Source organism: Hemibagrus wyckioides, linkage group LG03 (assembly GCF_019097595.1).
Source record: "Hemibagrus wyckioides isolate EC202008001 linkage group LG03, SWU_Hwy_1.0, whole genome shotgun sequence".
Lineage (NCBI taxonomy): Eukaryota > Metazoa > Chordata > Actinopteri > Siluriformes > Bagridae > Hemibagrus > Hemibagrus wyckioides.
This window is the reverse complement of record NC_080712.1, coordinates 17,774,054-17,798,091: the sequence shown is the minus strand read 5'-3', so window position 1 is coordinate 17,798,091 and position 24,038 is coordinate 17,774,054. Positions and strand designations below refer to the sequence as shown.

At 39.6% G+C, this 24,038-nt stretch overlaps 1 protein-coding gene and 1 long non-coding RNA gene across 7 annotated transcripts in view; one reads left to right on the top strand and one right to left on the bottom strand.

The window, feature by feature from the left end:
* Positions 1-9,039, bottom strand: part of zmiz1a (zinc finger, MIZ-type containing 1a) — a 129,119-nt gene extending 120,080 nt beyond the window's left edge. For 4 of the 6 annotated variants that reach the window (XM_058385518.1, XM_058385522.1, XM_058385519.1 and 1 more), the window contains exon 1: positions 8,795-9,038. The gene's annotated coding sequence lies outside the window, so the exon portion shown is untranslated. Of the gene's footprint in view, positions 1-8,794 lie in introns of all 6 variants that reach the window. The other 2 variants (XM_058385525.1, XM_058385526.1) reach the window with 2 other exon arrangements.
* Positions 9,040-9,215: 176 nt separating this feature from the next.
* LOC131350633 (uncharacterized) lies at positions 9,216-23,448 on the top strand. Its single transcript, XR_009204280.1, has 3 exons — positions 9,216-9,763; positions 14,351-14,440; positions 21,856-23,448. It is a non-coding gene; the product is annotated as an uncharacterized LOC131350633 (long non-coding RNA).
* Positions 23,449-24,038: the final 590 nt, after the last annotated feature.

Genomic DNA, 24,038 nt, shown 5'->3' with positions numbered 1-24,038 from the left:
CCACTCCCTCCTGTCATCTGAGCCATGAGGTGCCTTATACTGTATAGCTGAACGTTTTCATGTCCACATTCGCATTCACTAACTCTCTACTTTGTATGGCACTATCGTACTTCTTCTGCACTTTATTAGAAACATGATACTAATAGTGTGTAGAGTCTCTGTTTGCTCTAAAAAAAAACAGCCTGAATTCCTCGTGGAACAGATTCCACAAGATGTTTGAAACATTCCTTCGAGATTCTTGTCCATGTTGATATGATTGCGTCACACACGATTCCTGCAAACTCCTGTTCTACCACATCCCGAAGGTGATCTAGATTCAAGATCCGGTGACTGAAAATCACTGGAGAACATTGTCATGATCATAAAACCAGTCTGAGAGTACGTGGTGAATTATCATGCTGGATCTAGCCATTTGAAGATATGAGAGAAAGTGTTCAAAGTGTGCAGGAAAACATTCCCTACACCATTACAGCACCTCTGTCTTGCACTGGTTGCATACGTTGCACTTTATGTAGCTATGACAAACTTTCTGCCCCTAGCTCTGTGTCGTTGTTTTGTTTTGTAGCTCTATGTTGTATGTTGTCTATGTAGCACCAGGGTCCTGGAGAAACGTTGTTTCATTTCACTATGTACTGCGTCAGCTATATGTGGTTGAAATGACAATAAAAAGCTTCTTGTCTCTCTTGACTCCACCAGACACAAGCCAGGTTGGGTCCATGGAGTCACGCTGTTGGCACCAGATTCTGACCCTACTTCAGCAGAAATCGAGATTTATCAGACCAGGCTGTGATTTTCCAGTCTTCAGCTGTCCAGTTTTGGTGAGTCTGTGCCCAGTGCAGCCTCAGCTTTCTGTTCTTGGCTGACAAAAGTGGAACCTGAAGTGATCTTTTACTGTTGTAGCAGCCAATCGGCCTCAAAGTAGTTTAACAGGTTGTGGATTCCGAGATGCGTTTCTGCTCAACACAATAGTACAGAGTGATTATCTGAGTTACTGTCAGCTCAAACCACTGACCTCTCTCATTAACAAGGCGTTCCTGTCCCGCTCACTCGATTTCTTTCTCTTCTTTACTGCACCATTCTGAGTAAACTCTTCAGACTGTTGTGTGTGAAATTCCCAGGAGAGCAGCAGTTTATGAAACACTCAAATACTCAAAGCAGCCCGTCTGGCACCAACAATCATGCCACGGTCAAAATCACTGAGATGACATTTTTCCCCCATTCTGATGATTGATGTGAACATTACCTGAAGCCGCCGGCGCGTATCTGCATGATTTTATGCACTGCACTGCGGCCGCACGATTGGCTGAATGTATAATTGCATGAATGCGAATGTATAATTGCATGAATGTTCCTAATAAAGTGCTCAGTGAGTGCGTGATACTGTAAAGCACTCTATATAGAGCACTGACATCATGGTATGGAAGTGTATGTAGTGAGTGGTTTGCAGTTTTATCTGCACAGAGCCTGTGTGGCTGCAGGTTGTCATTAAAATCAAAGAAAGAGTCACACTTGATTCCGCTTGTTTAATCAATTGGTCTCGGCCTTCAAACAACTGATGAGCTGCATCAGGTGTGTTTCTGCTTGGCAGAAAAAAAACAAAAAACCCAAGCCATGCTGGCGCTTTGCAGATATCTCAGCTACAGAGCATATAGTGTATCCTTCCTGCACAGACTGGGCCTAGTAACCATTTTAGTTTTAGCCACACCTGTCAAACAAACACAGGGAGTGCTCTTGGTTTTGTGGCTTTCCTTGTTTAAATGAACAGTGGGGATAGATCCTTTTCAACACATTGAAACTGTTGCAAAGTGTCAGTGTATGCATCGAGGCAGTACAGTGTGCTAATGTACACTAGGGTTGGGCTAGATGACAAAAATATCACAATTCTCAAAGGCATTTCTGTGACAGACAAATGTGTATCATGACGTGCAGGCGCTGCGTTTCGTTTTTTAATCGGGTCAGTGGTACTTCAGATTTATTTTTAATATTTAAAAATAACATTTTATATTTGGTATTTATTTTTATTTTTAAATATTTAAAATGACATTTTATATATTTTGTATTTATTTTTTTATTATTTTTTATATTTAAAAATGACATTTAATCTTATTTAAAACATGCAAAAATTATTTAAGAATTATTCAATAAATCTGTAAAAAAAAAAAAAAAAAAAAAAAAAAAGAACCCCTATCTTTTCACAGTGTAAGATTAAAGACAAATTTTAAAATCCTCAGATTCCAAAATAGAAATGGAACTTTAACTTTATAAAACGATCTTTCACAAAAAGTGTATTAATGTATAATTAATAAAAATGTATAAATTGTTATATTATTATATTTGTTGTTGTTATTATTTATAAAATGTATTATTAAGAAAATAATATAATTATGAAAATGTGACTATTATTTATAAAAGCGCAAATCTGTAAAGTATTAATCTAAATAAAAATATAAGAAAAAGTGACAGAAATTTAAATACGAAGATATAGATATTACATTGTCATATCTTCCAGAGATCTCAACAACACACAATATTCAACCAGCAAATATTGTTGCTCTGAGGAGTTTCATAATACTTTTAATTTAATGTCCTACAAATTGCAACTAAAATTAAGGTAAGATTTGAAATAAAATCCCTAACATTTTATATTGTTAAAGACTGAGTACAGGATTCAACATCTGATCAGTTGCTTCTAATCAGTTTCTAATTGTTATTATTAAAGTCTCGCATTGGGTCGATATTTCCATCGTACTGAGCTACGGTTTAACTGGTGTTTAATGTATGTGTGTTATAGACACACTGCTACCTCTCTGATATAGTCTGTGTTTGAATATCTGTGGTGATTTATGCAGACTGTGGGCTGTTTCTCAAAAAAAAAAAAAAAAAAAAAAAAACACAAGCGGTTGTATTGAGATTGGGAACGAGCACAGCACAGTCGCTCTCTCCTCTGTCACTGAGTGACAATCAGGTATCTGTTTGCGGTATGAAAAGGAATACAGACAGCATGCACTAAGACTGGAATCAGTGTTAAGAGGGGATGAGAGCGACGAGCCCTACCGAACACTGGTCTGGTTGGGAAAAAAAACTGGTTTAAGATGCTAAAACTCTAGAAAACCTGTTTTAACGTGGCTAAGCACATATGTCACTCCTTTTCATTTGTATGAATAAACAGTGAAAAGCAGAGGATCATAAAATGCATTCGGCATTAGATCAGCCCATGGCTGCACTTCAGCTCAGCAAAAACTGCTTTGCCAGACATTCCATTTTATAATATTTTCACACTGAGGTTCCAAATGTGGCTCTTTATCTAAAAAGCCCAGGCTGAAAAAATGAAAAGACGTGAGCTTATAAGAGTGTGAAGTAGTACAGTTGCACTGGGAGCATGAAGGAGAGGGGAGGGAACTGAGAGGGCCCCCGAAAGCCAGGCTTACAGGACAGTTATTAACTACTGCACTTACCTGGGAAGTGGTGCTTACAATCACATGTCAATTTGGTCATACACACACTCACACAAACACATTTACACGTCTCTAGATTCATAATGTTCTATCTGTTGTTGAGAATGCGGCAAGAATCCACGAACGTTGCTTACGGCTGTCACCTCACCATCTCTGCATTGAACCTGTCATGCATGAAATGCATTTGTGCAGCAAGAGTTGTGCTCTCAGATAAAATAGGCTCTTGCTTTTTTCTCTTTTTTTTCCTCTTTTTTTTTCAGGGGGAAGTTAATAGCCACTAATGTAATAGCAGAAATGATTTTGTACTGGATGTGCTCTGAATTCCATTTGACCAGAATTCATTTGTCAGGTTTACGTGACACCTTGTGGCTGCTTTCCTTTCAGCTTTCGTTCTGTTCACCTCGCTACCTCACCACAGCGCCGAGGCTGCTGTTATGATGCGAGTCGTCAAAATTTGACTGGAAAATAACAAACGTTCTTAGTAAATTCTGCTTAATTTGCTTTGTCAGAGAGAAGAAAAGTATGTATCCCTCGAGGCCATGCTGAATGTAATTGGACCTCCCTCCTCTTAGTGTGTCAGCCATCGCTCATGGTGATGGAGAAAATCTACTCACACAGCGACAAGGCTCGCACAAAGTGACACGCTCAAGGCTTTCCATATGATAATATACAAAGCAACATATCACTCCAGAAAATGAAAGGGGATATGTTTAGCAGGTGTTGCTTTTTGAGCAGTGTGTGAATGAAAGAATGCAAATGAAGTTAAAAAAAAAAAAAAATAAACAAATACAGTCTGGTGCTGTTTTCACCTAGATTTTCCATTTCTTCGAGCTGAAAAAAAAAAAAAAATCGAAGAAGATATTTCAATTCCATCTTCCTTCCAAACCTTAATGGGGTGGATGATGCCACCGTTAAATAGATTCTCTAAAGCCTGAAAGGGTTTTCAACCATCTCTAATCCTGCAGAGGGACATTCAAATTTGCCTACCACTGCCCTTAAGCAGTCAAGCTTTCCACACAAGAAACTTTAAACCTTCAAATTGTTGGTTGTATGGAATGAATTAAAAAAATATTAAAAAATATAATTGTCTACTCCGTTGACTCGGTCACTTGATTTGGAATGATGAAACATTTTAAATGAAAATCTTTAAGAGGAAAAAAGTGAGAAATAAAAAGCCAGAGAACTGAGAAATAAAGATATAAACATGACACCATCAGGTAACAAATTACAGCAGGCATCTCGAATTCAAGTCATTTATCTCTTCTTATGTAGATTTTCTTCAAGAAAATTCTTCTAAGATGATTAACAAAAAAAAAAAAACAACGTACCCAATCTTGGCACATCTTTATAAACATATTATTTCAGTGACATGCTATGTATAAAGGAGCTATAACTCATAGAGTTGGACAGTCACAAAAGATTTAGCAACCTGTATTATTTTCTTAACACCTATGTTTCAAGTGCTCAAGTGTTTCCCAGCGAGAGATTATATTATGCAATCAAGAGCAATCAGCATTATAAATGACACTATCACTAGCAGCTCGCTGTCTCTCTGAATGAAGAGCGAGTCTAAATCAATCCTCCCAGAAGACAGCGCTTGCCTAAAATACAGCATTTGATTTTCCTGTGCCTGATCTCCAACTCACAGCTGTCTATTAAGTGAACATGAATAGAGCAGCAGGGCAAACGGCTTGACACGAAGAACATGGCTCAATGAATTTGTCGTAGTCAAAAGGAAACAGTTTGAGCGCAATGTTTGTTTTGCTCGTGGATGTGTTTGCAAGATGCACCGAGAAAAAGCTCAGGGAGCTATCCTTTAAAAAAAAGACCAAGTTAATTGCTTGTGATCAGGTGAAATTTCGAGCACGCCAGAACATTTTGCTACGGCTTCCAGGCCGCGAGCTCAAATATTGAGCTGGAAGAGCCGGGTTTCGTTTAGGATTCGAGACTCTTGCTCTTTTGCTGACAGAAATGGGATACATTCGCTGTGACATCTTCCGCGTTCATTTTTCAAAGAACGTCAAATCAAACATGCATGAGCCCATGACAGCGTGGGTTTGGAAGTCTCTATCTGAGGACGAAGCACTCAGACTGGCACAAGCTAGCTAATGCTGTGCCCATCACATCCTAAAGCTTGTGTGGTCATACTGTCAGGCTGACAGCTGGAGGCAGCCGACAACTACGCGTTCTTACGGGGACGTGAACTCTCTTTTGATTGAATGCAAAAGAAGTAGCTCCTGTCTCTTTTGTGCTTCACCAAAGCAATAAACTGTCAGTGGGCATCAAAGAAATCAAGAGGTGCTGATGCATTTAAACCTGCTGTTTAAAGGAATTGTGCTTTACAAGGTAAAAATAGCCTCAAGATTGAACCAAAAAATTGTTTCGAGAGGTTTCCTGTTTTAATGAGGTTTATTTATTACACGGCAATAAAAAGGCCTTCTTCATTGTTACAGAGCTCTCACGTGTGTGACATAGTCACCGGGTTATAAAGTGCGTCTGACTTCACTTGTCAATAGGAATGAAAACTGCTGTACAAATCCCCTGTGGAGCACATGCAAACTGACACAAAGTCTGACTTATGTTAGAGAGTGGGTGTGTGCAGCTGGTGACGAGTAGGCTGTACTACTCTGCGATGGATAAACACAAGCCAAGTATTTCACAACTCCCCACAATAGTGCACTAACAGTTAAATGTCAACCTGTCAAAACACTGATTAGTGTTCAAGCAGTTTTAAAGGACTAGCTGGTCTCTTGTGACTCGAGGCAATAAGGCATTAAAATAACGCTTAACATGAGCTAAAGAAGGAGGCGACACATTTAACCCTGCTTTAGACGATAAACTTTTAACAGACACAGTTTCATCCGACGCTTAGATCAAAGTAGCAGGCTGTGACGGCGCTCTGTGTTTCTTTCGCTTTTGCCATACATTCTTGTTTATAGGAAGCTAGACTTTGCTCCTTAGTTGGATGTTTCAGGTACATGTTTGTTACTGTGCAATTACTAATTACTAATATAAACATCGAACAAGATGTCTAGAACAGAGCAAATGGGGCGCAGAAACCCCTAGAGTTTTTAATGGTTCATTTTGGTGAATATTACAACGTAATTAAAAGTTGTAATATTTATTATCACGTCTCTATAGTTTTACCTGATTAGACAGGTCACTTGAATTGAACGAGTTTAATCCAAACCTGAGTAACACAAAAACAAACAGCCTCTTGGACATAATGTTTTCTTTTTTTGTCTCTCATTATACTGTACACATTGAATTACGGATATCTAAATTGTTAGATTATGTCTATTAACAAAATAAAATCAGCGCTTAGGGTGAAAGGGGTCCCTTGCTGCACATTTTTCTTTTCTTCTCTCCATTTTTTATTATCTGATATGAAACATCAGCCCCCCATAACACTGCTTTTTCATCACTGCTGTACCACTCCAATGAGCAACGAAAACTGACCAATAACAGCGCATTGTAACATTATCCTTTAACACTCCTAGCAGCTATTTATAAAATCTTATTTAATAATCACTATCCCACACTGTGCTCCTTCAGCTCGAGTGGAAATCTGTAATCTACAACCACTCCTTTTTCTCCTGCACCCATACACTCGTACATGGCACGATGGTGGTGGTAGTGATATGTCTCATCGTAAGGCTGATCCTGGACCTGAGGCCTGGACCCTGTCTGTGGTAGTGACTAACCTAAACTCTTCTATACACATTCTCTATTCCTGACTCACACACACACACACACACATATATATTCACTGACATGCACACTTCAGATTTCCCAGCAGTTTTAAAAGCTGACAGAGACAGCATGAGAAGGATTTTAAAAGCACTTTGTCTTGACTCTTTTTGGCAAAACTTTTCGTGTGCTTACCAACACATATAGACTACGCCAAACACCATACAATCTCTGAATGAAGAGAAAAGGGTGAAGCATAAAATACACACATGACAACTAATTACCTTTCACCTTTGCACTAAAGACAAAGGGAAGCAGAAGCTTTTACATTATCAGTATCCACACAGTCATGTAAACATTGCCTCAGATTGTACAGTGCTTAAGAAGTAGCCAAGCCATTGTCTGACAGAAAGAAAGAAAGAAAGAAAGAAAGAAAGAAAGAAAGAAAGAAAGAAAGAAAGCCTGTACTAATGCTGTACAGTTTTCTGGGTGAATTTCTTTTTCAAAGAAAATGAAGAATAATACAGCAGACAGACATTGCTCAAGGTTGACACGGTTGTTATGTGATATACTGTGCATTATAACAACATTTGTAGTCTATTTGAACACGATGGCTGGTTTATTAGATCTAGTTTCTGGGACTGACAGGACTTCAGGAATCGGATGAAGTTGCTTTAGGCTAACAATAGTGCACCTCACTCAACCTTGCCCTTTCGTGCCTTGCTGGTGAAAGTCATGTTTCCCTAAATTCCCTCAGAAAGGCTCTAACAAGGGAGGAAGGGGCCGCTCTTTCCTCTTCACTGCTAAAGCTCGGATCTGATCGTCATCTCAGCGTTTAAAACGATCGCTCCGGTGTTTTAAATAAAAGCATGCAACTTCTCTCGTGCTGCATGAAACAGCTTCCTGTAAGCGGACAAACCCCGTGGTGTGCTGCCGGAGCCGGAGCGCGCGCCTCGGCACAGAGCTGGTGCAAGTAATAGCACATTTATTGCATACACATGCTTTAAAGCAGTGTGTCGAGTTGCAGGAGAACCGCTGCTGTGTGATAGAAGTCTACAAATCCTGTGATATTCGTGCAGGCTGTTAAAGTCACTCGTGCCCGGATGGCGAGGCTCGCACATTTTTCTACAATACTACTACTAAGGTAATGTGCTAGGCAGCAGCTGAGCGCGTGACAGTGTGTCCCTGCCTTAATCTGCACAAAAAAAGAAAAAAGCAACACGGCTGAAATAAAAGACGTGAAATTGCTCCTAATATCATAAGGGTGCACGAGAGAATCGGGGGGAAAAACAAGCCCAATTCCGCGTTCCTCATTCACACCAAGTGCCCAAAGAAAAAAAAAATATCCCCGTTGTTTCACATCGCGCCCTGCGAGTCAGATCCGAGAGCGAGAGCGTTTCCTTTCTTTAAGGCCAGGCGACAAACACAAGCCGATTCACGGCCACGATTCAAATGCTACACTTCAGCGATCCTTTAAGCCTCCGATCCATTGTTAGCTGAGGTCTCGGCGCTAGCTTCGCAGGCTACACACACACACACACGCTCTCTCTCTCTCTCTCTCAAACACACACACACACACATTCAAATGCAATGCACAAAAAAAGCTCCGTGGACATGAGCGAGAGGTGCGAAAACGGCTCGCAACTTACTTTCAGATCTGATCCGAGCGCGGCTCCGGGAAAAATCCTGCCTCAGCCGGAGTGGGGTTTTGTTTTGTTTTTTCTTTTCCTCCTTTATACTTTGCAAAACAGTAGGGAAAAGGCGCACAAGGCTTTCGCCGGAGTGCGACTGCCTGAATCAACTAGCGTAGAGCACGGCAAGTTGAAGTGTCAAATTACACGGGCTATTCTATTACCACAGCCATGCTTGGCGGTTGCTAACAAAACGCGTCCCAGAGTGCTCGCCATCAGGACACTGATCGCACTGACGCGTCATTGATCCTGCTGGATTTACACGGTTCCGCTCTCCTGTTTTTGCATTTCTAATCGCCCATTCAACGCGCCTTTTAGGATATCTTCTTTTTAGTAATTATTATTATTATTATTATTATTATTACTAATATTGTTATGATTAATCGATTTGTAGTCTAACAAAAGATAGACTTTTTTGTCACATAATCGTGTTAGTGTAGCGGTGTATTGGTTTGGTCGGAGCGTGCCGTGCATCATCAATTAACCCAGAAGTGGGAAAGATCAGGCTATAATAATTAATTGTCCGTGGTCACGTGATTCATATTTACCGTTTTGACATGTGTCCTGTGTAACGACTGCGCGAGAACTGACGTAATTACTATCAGAGCGATTTTATTCTTGGTGTAACATTATCGTGTTACAGGCAGCAGCAATCAACTAACGTGTGTAAATCCCCCTCCCATGCTTCCTCGAAAAAGGCAGGAGAGCAGACGTGAGGAAAGGAGAGGAGAGGAGAGGAGGAGGAATGCCTGGTTCCGTATTTTGCGAGTCGCCGGCTCTGTGCGATAGAAAGCCCTGAATAACAAAGACGTGTTTGAGAGCAGCGGCGGCGGCAGGGCTCGCGCTCAGCGGTGACGTCAAGGAACAATGAGTCTCTCCCGACGGTGGAAAGAGGAGAAAAGCGCGAGCTCCCGCACCAATAACGCAGTGCGTCCTCCTACCTACCTATCTCCTTCTTTTTCTGTCTCTTCTTCATGCAACGCCGCCAGCCTCAACTACACCCCCCCCCATCCATGGGGGTTATAAGGGAGGCAGGTCCAAATCAGTACGAGTGCAACATGGCATACACTCATTCATTCCACGCGCCGCGATTGAGGCTGTCCAAACACTGACTGAAATTTCCATTACCTCTTATTGGTGGAAAAAAAAGGTCCTCTTGGATGCATTATGCAAATTATGACATGAATGAGCAACTGATTCCAAATGAGCCTTGTGTTAGCTTAAACGCTCATTCTAGTCAATAGACGTTACAGCAAATTAGGAGTTGATCATTTCCAGGGCTTTGACATCCTCGGTGTTATCTTTCTAAGCTTTCTTATTCACTATGTTGCCCGGTGCTTTCCAAAGAAACATTAGCTGTGTCTTTTGAACAGTGTCCTTAGCTCTTGCACTGCAAGGCTTTGACACTAATGCATTGGGCTTATTCTGTGAGCACTCTGTCTCAAGGACACTAGCTCCTGTGCAGTTATCTAAGTTGGCAGGGATAAATCTGGCAGATGACATCACTGGTTTCAGGCACTCATTCATTTTTATTTCTGTCCTGTTCTGATATGGTGATGGTCCGAATGACAGGAGAGGTAGCATGGGCAATGTCAGATGTCACATCTTTATCAGATTGGGCATGTTTTCCTTACATGATTTAATTATACTCTTCCACTTTTGATTGGGCAATCAAATTAGTATATTTGAAAAATTGGTTAAAATTCCTGGGATGTGTGGTTTTTCTTTTTTTAAATCCCCTGAGGACAGATTGTGAAAGTACTTTAACAGATGCTGAATTTGCAGACATCTGGATTTTTTTTTGCAGATGTATGCTAGCGCTAGATATGGACATACCCATGTAACATCAGTATCAAAGCAAGGCTTAGTTATTGCAAGTGATCCAGCATCTATTGTCATATAGGTTTCAGACTGCTTATAATATCCTGTGTTATGGACCATTAATCATGTTTTTGAGATGTCGCTCAAAGTTGCATGGGTTCATCACGTCTGGGGGAGAAAAAAACAGGCAGTCAATGAACAGCCACTTTAGTTCAAAGCCAGTTGTTGTATGAACCCCTGGTGATGATGGGTAGGCCCTCAACTCCTGCATTCTGAAACAATATGGCCAGATGGCTGCCAAGAAGATGGATGGACTATAGGTGGAGTGACTTCAGCTTGACTGAATTGCTGTATAATTTTATACATACACGCAGCTGTGAGGTGTTATTACAGAGTATTTTGCATTAGCAAAAGGATGGTTCGAATACCGCGTATCTCGAAGTATTATTGCTTATTCATTTTATATATTGTTTCTACAAACTCTAAATGGCTGATGACAGCCACGGCTGCTGTATTTCTCCTCATATTGCCATCTGATATTAAAAAAAATGCCATTGCCCAAAGTATTCTCCATGCTAACATGACTTTCAGGCTGAGGTGTAGTGAACTCGACTGCCATGGTGAACCTCAGCTCAGCTAATTCCCTGACAATCACAGGGGAAATGATTGATGCTGTTGGGCCTTCAATGCTACATGATGGAGAGAGAGTTTCAGTTCTGCTGACATAAGCTTTCACACACAGGCTGAGCTTTCACAGATTATTTACAGCTCCTATTTGCTTTACACAGTATACTATCGCTCTCGTGGACCTCCTCAGAGGAAATATGGGCTTTGCTGCCAAACTACTATTAACATGGTAGGAGCAGAAGTTATTAAGAAAATGTGTAACAAACAAGGTGGGAAATGCAGATATAGGACAAGATGGTGAGATGTTGAGATTCCTGAGATTACCGACCGCAGAAAGGCAGAGGTGCACAATGTATTTGACAACAAGACACAAGAGAAATCTGTTTAAGTACACTATTGATCCTCTTTGGAGCAGAGCCACCGAAAGCAGAAGCAGGAGTGAGACAACGAGAGAGATGCATCTGGCCAACTATTTGCAGGAGAGTAGAGGAGGAACTCTCTTGGAGACTCTCTCTCTCTCTCTCTCTCTCTCTCCCCCTCTTTTATTTCAGTGAAAAATGTGAGGGGTGGTAGATAAAGCAGACAGCCTATACCCCATGCTGACTGGCTCGGCTGGCTTTGGAGAGGGTAGAGGCAATCAATGTGTGCTCACAATAGAGCAAGAGCATTGAGAGAGCTAACTGCTCCCTCAGGCCATGCATGAAGGAGGGCAGGGGGGTTGCAATGGGGGCTAAACGGACAGAGAGTGAGTTAAGATTCATTTTGAACTTCCTAATGAAGAACTAAAGGTGGAGTTGTTTATTTGCCCTCCTGTTAACAAAGAGTAGCTTATGTTCAGCTTAGACACCTTCAATGTTGTGAATCATTAGCAATGATCCACAATCAATATTTTGTGTATCCTACACAATGGTAGTATCCCACCATGTTTACATGTGGACATTTATATAATATTGTTATTATATGGCAAATATAAATTATACAGCTTATGCGTTAAGCAGAAAATATCCTTCGAAAGCAACGTAGAATAGCAACAGCAGCAGCTGAGAGCTGCAGGTTATACATGTCTTAGAATGAATGCGCTATATAGCATTTTATCTAAATGTCAAGATACAAAGAATGATCACAATCACCCTTTGTATGTGAGTTACATGCATATTGAAAGATTAAAGCACCTGAAGTAGTCTAATGCACGGTAATTCTAATACACAGTTCTTGCACAAAGCAATACATAGCTCATAGATAAAGAAAAACCTATGAAACATATGAAAATTGAATTCCACAGACAACAAGCACATCTTGTTGATAAACATATATGGATGGCAGGAATGCAGGAGTATTTCACTGATAATAAAGATATAACCTATATATAATATACAACCTTTGAAGCCTGTCAATCCGACTTTTCTTCAGGGATTCTACTAATTTGTCTAATTTTAATTTGAGCATGTAGCTGTTAACTGTGAGCATAATTCCCAGATGGTCTGTTTTAGAGAAAACAACAACATAGATTTTCAATAATTATCTATTGTGCATGTGAGTTGTAGGAAATGAATCATAACAAGAGACAAGCTACTCTATTGTCAGATACCCGCTTTAAATACAAACAAGACTTACTGGAAGGTCCACTCGTCGATAGCTAAGCTGAATAATCATTACTGCAGTCTTGTGAATGTAAAATATCAGATGTATCAGAACACAAATCCTTAAAGATAACTTTTCCACACGCTCCTTTTGTTACCATTAACTGCTATTCATATATAGAATATTCATGCATGCTCTTGTTCCGTGTAACTGAGAGCTTGGTGCAGTGCTCAGGCACTGAATCACCTCCCTAAGAAATAAATTAAGCTCTTGTCTGAGAATGACCAGCATTTTCTCAAAGCTTTTGGAGGTGGATCACGTTACTAGAGCACTGGCATGAGGCAGCAGGTTGGGACTGAGGATACCTCTCCATGCATGACATCATGTGGCTAAGCAGAAATGTAGCAGACTTCATTTTAAATCATTTATATATACACATATTAGATTAGTTCAGTTGGGTCATAGAGGTGAGCTTCTTTTCTTTTTTGTTCAAAGAAAATGTTAGTGGAACTTATCCGCAGCACTTATTTCAAAGATGTCATTGGTTACAATCACTGAGCTGAGAAATATTTCAATCTAGATATCGAAGAAGTCCACTCATGAACAGATATTCAAAAACATAAGGTACAGCTTAGTTTCATATGTCTAGGCATGTTTCACCAGCACAACAAGTGGGCGCTTCAACTGGGCAATTAGTAGACAAGTGGCATGAAAACATGCTAATGAAGTTAATCCTTCAAAGGAGTGGTGGCTCTCAGGCTCTGATGATTCAATGACAGCGATGCTAATGCCTCTCGCCAACACAAACTGGGAAGAGGGGGTGCACAATAGACTGTGAGATTGTGTTATTGTGTGGGATGAAATTAACTCACACTCTGTTGCCAGTAAGGGTGGTCTCCCCATCTTTGCTCAGCACAGCATGAAAAAAAGGAGATTCTCCAAGGTCTCATGTCATCATAGAAGATAAGTGATATAAAGGCGCAAGACAGAGGATACTGATGTCTGAATGTGTTATTCAATCTTAATTTGATTTCCTGCTCAGCCTTAAATACTTGTCTGTGTGCATATGTCTTTATTACTGCTGAACTAGAAGTGCTATATTTGAATGTTTTCTAATTCTATATTTACATTTTCTGGTTATCTGGACAAATTGCTTTGCTGCAAAGTAAACTTATCAGCTATTCACTCCTTATTGTAGGAAATCTGCTGTTTTGGTTTTTTTTAAAGACGGCCGTGTTTGCTGTTATTAATTAATGATCACTGCATACTTATTGCTACAAATATTTAGCTGGATTTTCATATTCCTTGAATAATATGTTGTAATTGAAAAGTGTGCCTCAAGTGTGGCATGTACATAATAACATTGTAATGAACTCCATTGCTTGTGTTTGAGTCCAATCCACACTAATGGCTCACTTAGAGACTTGTATCTCACACTTAAATAATCTCCTGACATCAAGTGTTTAACCTTGGGCCTTTCCACAGCCCTCCAGGGTGATGGCATCTGGGAAAAAGCACTGATACTACAGAGAAGACTGACATCTACTGGCTGAGCGTCACCCAGCCTCCCTCATGGTACGGGTTAAAGCTCAAAAGTGATGATATATATTCTATATATATTTATAGGAAATGAAAGGTTCTGGATTTTATCCTCAGTCTTCTTTATGGATATCAACATTGTTTTTCAATCCATTTTTTAATACAATATACAAAAAAAAAATATCAGATTTTACCTCATAACCTCATACCTTTCTTATTTTCATTATAGCTTTTGCTCCACAGATGCTGAATCCTTTACAACACTTACCGAATATTTACTGTGCTTTGAAAGATTGCAACAATAATACCGTTTCTTTTAAAAATTTGTGACTGCAAACCATTATCCTGGTTATTTATACTATACAAATATGAAATAAAATGAAACAGATACAATCTAAAATGGATGAATGGGGTGTAATTAGAAACAGTAGACTCTCTAAACAACTACAGTCTGTTCATAAAGGAATAAAACATCCTCGAGTCTGAGCAACAGATACACAGGTGCATTATCTAATGCATTAACACACACTTAAAAGCCCATAGCAGCCTACACACACCTCAGCATTACTAAGCGGTCATGCATAACTGGCAACTTTTATCCATTTGTATCAGACTCATTCAGTTTACAAGCATTAAGGTGTCTCTGTGCATAACTACAAGTAGGTAAGGAGTCATTAATAGTCATTAGGATACACCCCACTTTTGTCCTTCACACGGTCTTTTGTATTTAATATGTACCAGTAAGCAGTATTTCTAGCTCCTATATTTATCCTATTTACAGTGTGTCTGTGTCTATCAACCTTTCCAGACATGACTCTGATTTGAACCCTTCTGTCTGGGTAGACTAAGCATCATGTAAATGCTCAGATGAAATATATTCCCAGCCTGCCGCAAAACCTCCTGCATGTTCCAACACCCATCCAATAGGCAATCATATACCATCTGATTGTTTTAGTTAGAAAGCTAACTAACAACTCCTGAGAGCATATGTTTATGCATTCAATTTGTGCATTGCTGCATTAATAATAAGAATAAAAAAATTTGCACTTGTTACATCCTGTGCCAGACAAACTCCCAGACACATTTGTTACCAGTTAAAAGGATCACTGATTAAAGACAGCGAAATAAATACTGGCCAGGCTCCAGGTAAGCGTAGACTACACTAAAATTATGCTTCACATTACCGCAGTGTATAACAGCTTAATTATTTGGTGAATGATACAGCTGCTTAGCTGTCAAGCATGGCATCATTCTCCCGAAAGCTCATCTTAAAAAGGCTACAAATAAATAAATAAGTTCATACAAATCTGTTGCGAATCACAAGAACAAACCTCTACTAGCCAATTCTGCTAACATTTGGCTGTGTCTGTCACATATGGTCTCTGCTTCATGCTCCCTGCTTTGGCATGTGGCTGTATAAGCAACACATGCAGTCTTTGTTTGCTGCTCATTATGTCACTGGCTATAAATGAGAGTGCCTTGAGCCCTGGCCTAAAGCATTAAAATGTCAACATATCAAAATAGGTATGATGTTAAGAAGAGCTGCATGCACACTTTGGAATTGTCAGGCTGAAGCGAAAAATCACAGTTGAGAAATCATGAGCATGAATGGAGAGCAACAATCTCTTCTGACATGGAGAAAGTAGCACTGGTTCAGCAATCGATACGATTCTCCGCAAGACTCCAGTGACGTAATTAATCAAAAGCCTTCCAGTCATGCCAGTGTGTTGGGTGGAGCATGTTATAGCACTGAGTGCACGGCATGAATTGAATTAAGGATGTTTATTAGATTCGGGTTGCAGAGATTTCTCGCTCTACAACGCATGCCAGAAAATATTGTTTCATAGTTAATACTAAGCATGCAGTGTAAGTAAACAGCTATCAGTATGTGGTTTTACTCAGAGCAAATGCCATTAAAATCTTTCTCTTTTAATGACAAGTCTAGCCCTCTAGTAAAGTTTTTATGCACTGTATAACTTTTATAAAGCACAGCCAGGTGCTTGAAGAAAAGTGACTATAACACAAAAATGTGTCAAAGCTTGAAACAGGGCTATTTTATTACAGTGGATAAGCAGGTCTATTACATGCTTTTTTTCCTGGTAATGGGTTGCAACACTAGTACCTTAATCTCTCACCTTAAAGCTCCCTCTTCGTGGTTTTACTTACAATTATTGGCTTACATTAGGCTTTTGTATACCCAGCAGAAATAAGCTTCCTTTTGTGCTGAGAGGTCAGCATCCATATAAGGATCTTCCTGTGTTTCACAAGTTAAGAGACCGGCAGCTTACAGTAGCCAGTCGTGTACAAAGTGAGAAAAATATATATCTGGCATTATGTGTACCAAATAATCGCAGATTCTATCTATATTTTAATTTGTTCATAAACACTATCCAGTGCACATTTCACACTTCACTTGACCGCATGTCAGAAACGACCGAGGATATTTTGAGAAATATTTTTGTAATAACCCTTTCTGGTTCTGCTTCCACTTCCTTTTATGAGTCACACGAATGTAGCACACCACAAAGTGATTTTATATACTCAACTTCGTTTGCCACAGCCTCTAGATTTTGTTAACAGAAGATAATTACTTGTTATTGTTAAATCCCACTTTACATCACAGTAGATGCATATTTGTTACATTTGCAAATCTTCACCACTAACTCGGGTTCAGCTATAAGGTCAAACATAACGACACAGTGACACAGCTGGTGTGAGGAATACATGTGGCATACCACATCATTTCATTTCCCTTCACTTCTATTCAAATGTAACTTAATTCAATAATGAAGTGACGTTAACACCGCAACTTTCATTTGGAGTAGACAACGGTTTTGTCTGAAATTTTCTGCACTAGTGGTGTAATGTTAAGCCTGGAATGATTCTGCTGTGCTAGAAATAAATTAAATTAGTTCCATTAAAGAGCCAATACTATCAAAGCATGTCTGCCTCACAATCCCTGGGGAACAACCCAAGATCCCTTATCTGGTGTAGTATACAATATAGTACTTAATATACTGTACAAAGGTTGAAATCTGCACTATATGGCCAAAGGTTTGTAGCACCTGAACAATCACACCCATATGTTTTCACACCCTAATGATTTTTGAACATTCAGTTCCAGATTTAGTTCTCCTTTGCTGCTATAATAACCTCCACTCTTCTGGGAAGGCTTTCCACTAGATTTTGGACCGGGGCTGTGGGGATTTGCATATTCAGCCACAAGAGCATTAGTAAGGTCAGGCGCTGATGTAAGGCAGGGAGACCTGGTGTTCAGTGGGGTTGAGGTCAGGGCTCTGTGCAGGTCACTCAAGTTCTATCCAGTCATCCTTGGTAAATTATGTCTTCTGGGAGCATGCTTTGCTCACAGGGACAGCGTCATGATGGAAAATGTTTGATCCTCTAAGTTCCAATGAAGGGAACATGTAATGCTACAGCTTACAAAGACAATTTTGTGCTACTAGCTTTGTGTGATATAAAACACATCTTGAGCTAAAGACTCTAAAGTCTCTAGACGCTTTAACAACTGCTACTTATACTCACTCATTTAACATGTATTTGACCTGTGACCCTTAAATGTTTAATGCAGAACCCTACAACAGAGAGATGCCTTTTAAGTAGAACCTTTATTTATGAATACTTTCTTTATGGATAGCTTTAACTATCCTTAAAGTCTTTAAGAACTGTTTAACCCTTTTTTCCAGGAGAAGCAGTAAGACAGACAGACAGACAGACAGACAGATAGACAGGTTCAATAATTAAGGAAAAAAATCTACAGTATATTGCCAGACACCCACAGATTCACTATGACATACAGTATAGTCCAGATTACACTCAGTGACTCAAGTCATTCAGTCTGTTTGTAGAAACGACTTCCTGTAGCGCTCTCAGTTACACTGTGGTTGGAATAGCTTTTACTGAAGGTAATTTTTACCCTGACTTCCTGAAGAGGATGGGAGGCATTGTTTACGCTGGTTATTAGTTTGAGATGTACGACAAACGAAGATGGCGCCTATGTAAAAATAACGAATTAATTCCAAATAAAAAATGTAACTATTTTGGTTAAATAGCCACTCCTGCAGAGATTTCCCAGGTTCCCAAAGTGACATTTAGTATATAAAAAAAAGGTGCAAATAACACATCATGGAAAGTTTGTTTAATACTTTTTGATGGATGATTCCATGCAGTTTATTCATACATTATACAATACATAGACATCCATTTTCATACAAGTCTTTACTATTGTCCTAAAAGAAAGTTGCTCTGTCAGGTGCATCAGGATGTTTGATATGTGTTATATATAAACTATATTCAGGGAAAAAATTCTGTTGTAAAATTAGTTCATCAGTTTTGGCTCTATTTAAAGCTGGACTGATATGGGACATGAGGAAACTCTGTAAAGGGCATCTTTTCGTTCCATCCGCTCACTGCTCTTGGCTCAGTTAGGAATGTGTTGCATGGTAACAGCCACAGCAAACAGCACACCTGGCAGTCCCAGAGTTCCAACAGGAAACCACAACACTCTGAAAACCCAGCCTAACACACACACACACACACACACTTTTGCAACTAAAGAGCCAGAGAGGAAATGTCTGCTTCTATGCTGCAGAGCACATAGTTCTTCATCAAAAATACTTCATCCATTTTTTTCTCTCTTTTTTATTCCTCATTATTCTCGCAGTTCTTAGTCACTTTTGCTTTCCCATTAACATTAGGATGACTGTATGCACAATTAACACACCCTAATTTATGACCACTTCCAATGAGGCATGTATCATTGTGTCCATTATGGCAGTTCCCCCAACTACCTCTCTCTCACTCGGCCATCAATTTATTGTTGTTGTTGGCGGTTCAGCTGAAGCTCATGTATTGATTTCTCACCCTCAGAGAAGATAAGGTGGAGAATCGAGATGGATTCCATATCTATTATCTAATGGAATTCCTCCTCTTAGAAAGGCTATGGATTTTCTGCCATTGAACCTCTGCGAAAGAGAGTGGGGGACAGAGTAGCTTCTGCAACCCACAAGAACTCTCCACTCGATGGATTAATGTGCACAGTACAATGCAGCAGAAAAGGCTGGGATGCTGGTGGTCCATACTCAGAATGTAAAACAGCAAGTTGTGAGGGAAGCCTGCACTGATCGCAAGTGTTTATTGACCTCCTAGTGTTCCTGCTAGTGCATATTCAAGTACTTTGTATATCTCCTGTCTCCGCAGGAATAAGCCAAAGAAAAACAAGCTTCTAATTGTATGAATATGTATATCATTGAATGTATGGCACATTCCAGGAAAACCTGCTAATTACATGCTAGTCATTTTGATGACCTCCAGCTGATGAAAATAAAATTTCAGCTTGATGTTACCACTAAAGGACATGCAACATTTTATGTGTGCAAAACATTATGTATGAGTATTCATATTAATCGCTAGAAGTACAAAACTTTCAAGTGAAAGTGCAAATAATGTGTATTATCTCTTAAAAATGCTCATTAATCCAAATCTCTGGTAGAGCAAATATCCTAAACCTAAACTACAAACATACACTCAAGGAACACTTTATTAGGAACACCTGTACACCAACTCATTCATGCAATTATACACTATGTTGCCAAAAGTTTTGGGACAGCCCTCCATATCATTGAATTCAGGTGTTGTTTTTCAGGGGTTGGGCTTGGTCCCTTAGTTCCAGTGTAAGGAACGCTTAATGCTTCAGCATACCAAGACATTTTGGACAACTTAGAGCAGAGACTGCAAGCCAGGCCTTCTCATCCAACATCGGTGCCTGACCTCACAAATGTGCTTCTAGTGGAATGGTCAAAAAGTTCCATAATCACACTCCAAAACCTTGTGGAAAGCCTTCCTCAGAAAATTTGAAGCTGTTATAGCTGCAACGGGTGGGCCAACTCCATATTACATTAATGTGCATATAAAGGCAGATGTCCCAAAACTTTTGGCAATATAGAGTATATTAGATAATTAGACATTAGCAGCAGACATTAGCAGCAGATCCAAGTCCTGTAAGTTCTAAGGTGTGGCGTTGATCGATTGTTCTTGTTTGTACAGCACATCCGACAGTTTCTTGATCAGATTGAGATCTGGGGAATTTGGTGGCCAAGTCAACACCATTGTCATGTTCCTCAAAACTGTCCATTTTTTTGCATTGTGGCAGAGAGGTTTCTTCTGCTAAAAGAGGACACTGCCATTAGGAAATACTGTTGCCACGAAGGGTTGTACAATGTTTAGGCAGGTGGTACATGTCAAAGTAACATCCACATGAATGCCAGGACACAAGGTTTCCCAGAAGAACATTGCCCAGAGCGTCGCTCTGCCTCTTGCCTTCTTTCCATAGTGCATCCTGGTGCCATCTCTTCCCCCTGTCTTAAAAAGAAAAAGTGACTCATCAAACCAGGCCACCTTCTTCTATTGCTCCATAGTGCTGTTCTGATCCTCACATGCCCATTGCATGAGCTTTCAGCAGTGCACAGGTGTCAGAATGGGCACTCTGACTAGTCTGCTGTTACACAGCCCAATATGCAGCAAGCTGTGATGCACTGGCTTTTCTGACAGCATTTTTTCATAGCCAGTATTACAGTAGCTCTTCTGTGGGTTTGGACCAAAAGAGCTAGACTTTGATCCCCACATGAAACAATGAATCTTGGGTGCCTATACCCCTGTCACTTGTACACTGGTTTTCTCTCCTTGGACCACTTGTGTAGATACTAACCACTGTATAACAGGAAAACCCACAAGACATGCTGTTTTGGAGAGGCTCTGACCCAGTAATCTAAACATCCCAGCTTGGCCCTTGTCACAGTCACTTAGATCCTTACACTTGCCCATTTTCCCTGCTTCCAACACTTCATCTTTAAAGAATTCACTTGCTGACTAATATATCCCACTCCTTGACAGGTGTCACTGTCACAAGATCATGAATGTTATTCCCTTCACCGCTTTAATGTTCATTCAAGACTTCAGAAAAAGCTATTCCATGTTTAATGGTTTCCAGTTCTTTGGAAATTGCACATTTTCACATTTAAATCTGTGATTCTTGTCTGTAACCATGACTAAATATTATTCTATAAGTGAATTTTCTCTTGCAGGTTAGCTAACTTTGTTTACACAGTCTGCTGCCACCATCAGGTCAAAGGAAAAACTGCAACATTCTTAAAGAGAGGCTATGGGTGAGCGTGTCCATGGGCCACATTTGGATATTTGGACCCCACACAGATCCCTAGCCTAGATAAATACAAACAGTAGATAAGGATAGATATACAGTAAAAGAAAGTGCATCCTATTTCAATTCTGTGTATTTCAGTTTAGCCTTTGTGTGGTCCTCACCATCTTCTATAAACAAACAATAACTTCAGGTGATTAGCATATCATGAAGAAGTGTGACTAACTGTACAAAAGCAGTTCTGAAGAGCTCAGGTGTCTGTCTATATCATGCACAGGAGAATGGACATCAGCCATGACATCAGAGAGGCAATTGCTGCAACTGGGCCATGCAACAGGACAATGATCCCAAGCTCACCAACTAATCTGAATGGCTAAAGAAGACAAAAAACTGAATGGCTAAAGAATACAAAAATCAAGGTGTTGGAATGAACAAATCAAGTCATCAGACCTCTACTCCACTGAGATGCTGTGGCAGGATCTTGTGGCAGAATGCTGTGCATAAATGAATGTATTCAACCACCACTGCACTGAATGTTGTAAAGATGAAAGATGGGCCAAAATATCTCAAAAAAATGATGTGACAGGCTGATAAACTTCTACAGAATGTTTATGTCAAGTTATTATTGTTAACGGTAGTTTTACATGTTACTGAATTATGGGTTGTACTTATTTTCCCAACCTGGTTTCTAAAAGACTACATATTGATGTCTTTTGAGTTTTCTTTGTTGTCACCTTTTACTTATTTGTAGTACTTGTCAGTTACTACAAATCAATACAAAATGATTCTATCTGGTCCTCTTTATCCTATGAGGAAACATTTCTATCCTTTTAGAGTGTTCCCTCCCAGGATGATCCCATCCCCGTTCACAGAGTATGAAGATGGTGTAAATCATATGTTATAGCTTTGACAGTCACCTCATCTCAACCCAGTTCATGAGTTTTGGCAGTCTGACGTGTTAGACAGCTCTATCCAAAAGCATCATTTAAGCACAAATTAAGGAAATAAAAAAAAAAAATGAAAGAATAGTGTTCGTTCCTCTTGATAGTGTTTTTTCTCAAGTTTACGAATGTCTTTATATCCATATATTATATAATGTCTGTATAAAGTAAGTAGACTGCAAGGATGTTTCATTTGAAATGTAGAAAAGAATGAAAGATAAAGGAAAAAAAATATTGAGAGAGAGAGAAAGAGAGAACGAGAGAGAAGGATTGCAAATCATATTCTACAAATGGAAGCTGCTAAAAGAACAGATTACAGTCTCAATTAAATCATCATTTTGAGCTGTCCTAAAAGCAGTTTCCCCCAGATTAGAGATTCTGATGACATCCAGAAAATTACTCATAAAGGGTGAAGATAAGTACATGGCTAAAATACACATCCACTGTCCATGTGCCAACTGTTCAGACGTGTGACATGTTGCTCTATTAAAATAACAGGGAAGCCTCTGAGCTCCTCTTTCCTAATCAAGAACAGATCAGTACTGGCCAAAACTGTGCAGGAAATTCCTCTATATTTCATTTTTAATATCCACAAGACAGTAAGTAGTATTTCATCCTCTACAAGAAGCACTCTGAAAAGAAACTGGCGCCATCTTTTATGTCCTGCCCTGTGTGTAATGCAACGTCTCCCATTGGAACAGTAAATCTGTAATAAAAACTGCCAGATTACTCTGCTTTTAAGAGCAGATACTTCAAGACTGTAAATAAATCCATATATTTGTGTCTATACATATGAGTTACATATTTGATTTTCTTGGCCTAACACAGTTTCTGTAAAATTACACCCTTTAGTAGATTTGATTGCTTTTGCCTACTTGCTTGCGCATGTATAAGGCAAATGTAATCAATAACCTATTGTTCTCATTAACCCAAAGCAATTATGACATAGTAATAGGTTTGCTAACCCTGAGAAATCAATGTGCATGCATAGTGTACTAAGACAGAAATGCTGAACATAAAGTATTGTTTTTAAATTCTTAGAATTGGTAATAGTTAAGCCAAACACAGCTATATTATTTACATTGAAAAATGAGAAATATTCAATACTGGAGGTAGAACTATAACTATACATATGGCCAAAACATGTGCACACCTGACCAATCACACCAATGTGCCAGTCAAAACATCCCATTTAACATTTAGACCTTCTTTGCTATTCTAATAACCTTCACTCATTTGGGAAAACTTTACGCTAGATATTAGAGCATAGCTGCGGGGAGGTTTGCTCATTCAGCCACAAGTGATGTTTGGAGCGGAGGCCTGACAGGTATTCAGTGTCTCAATTCGTCCCAGAGGTGTTCAGTGGGGTTAAGGTCAGGGCTATGCGCTGGACACTTGAGTTCTTCCACTTCGACACTCTGTTTGAGCACAGAGGCATTGTCACAAGTTTGAACCCTGTAGATCCAGTGAAGGGGACTTTCTATACAAAGACATTTATAGCACCAGTTTGGGAAAGATT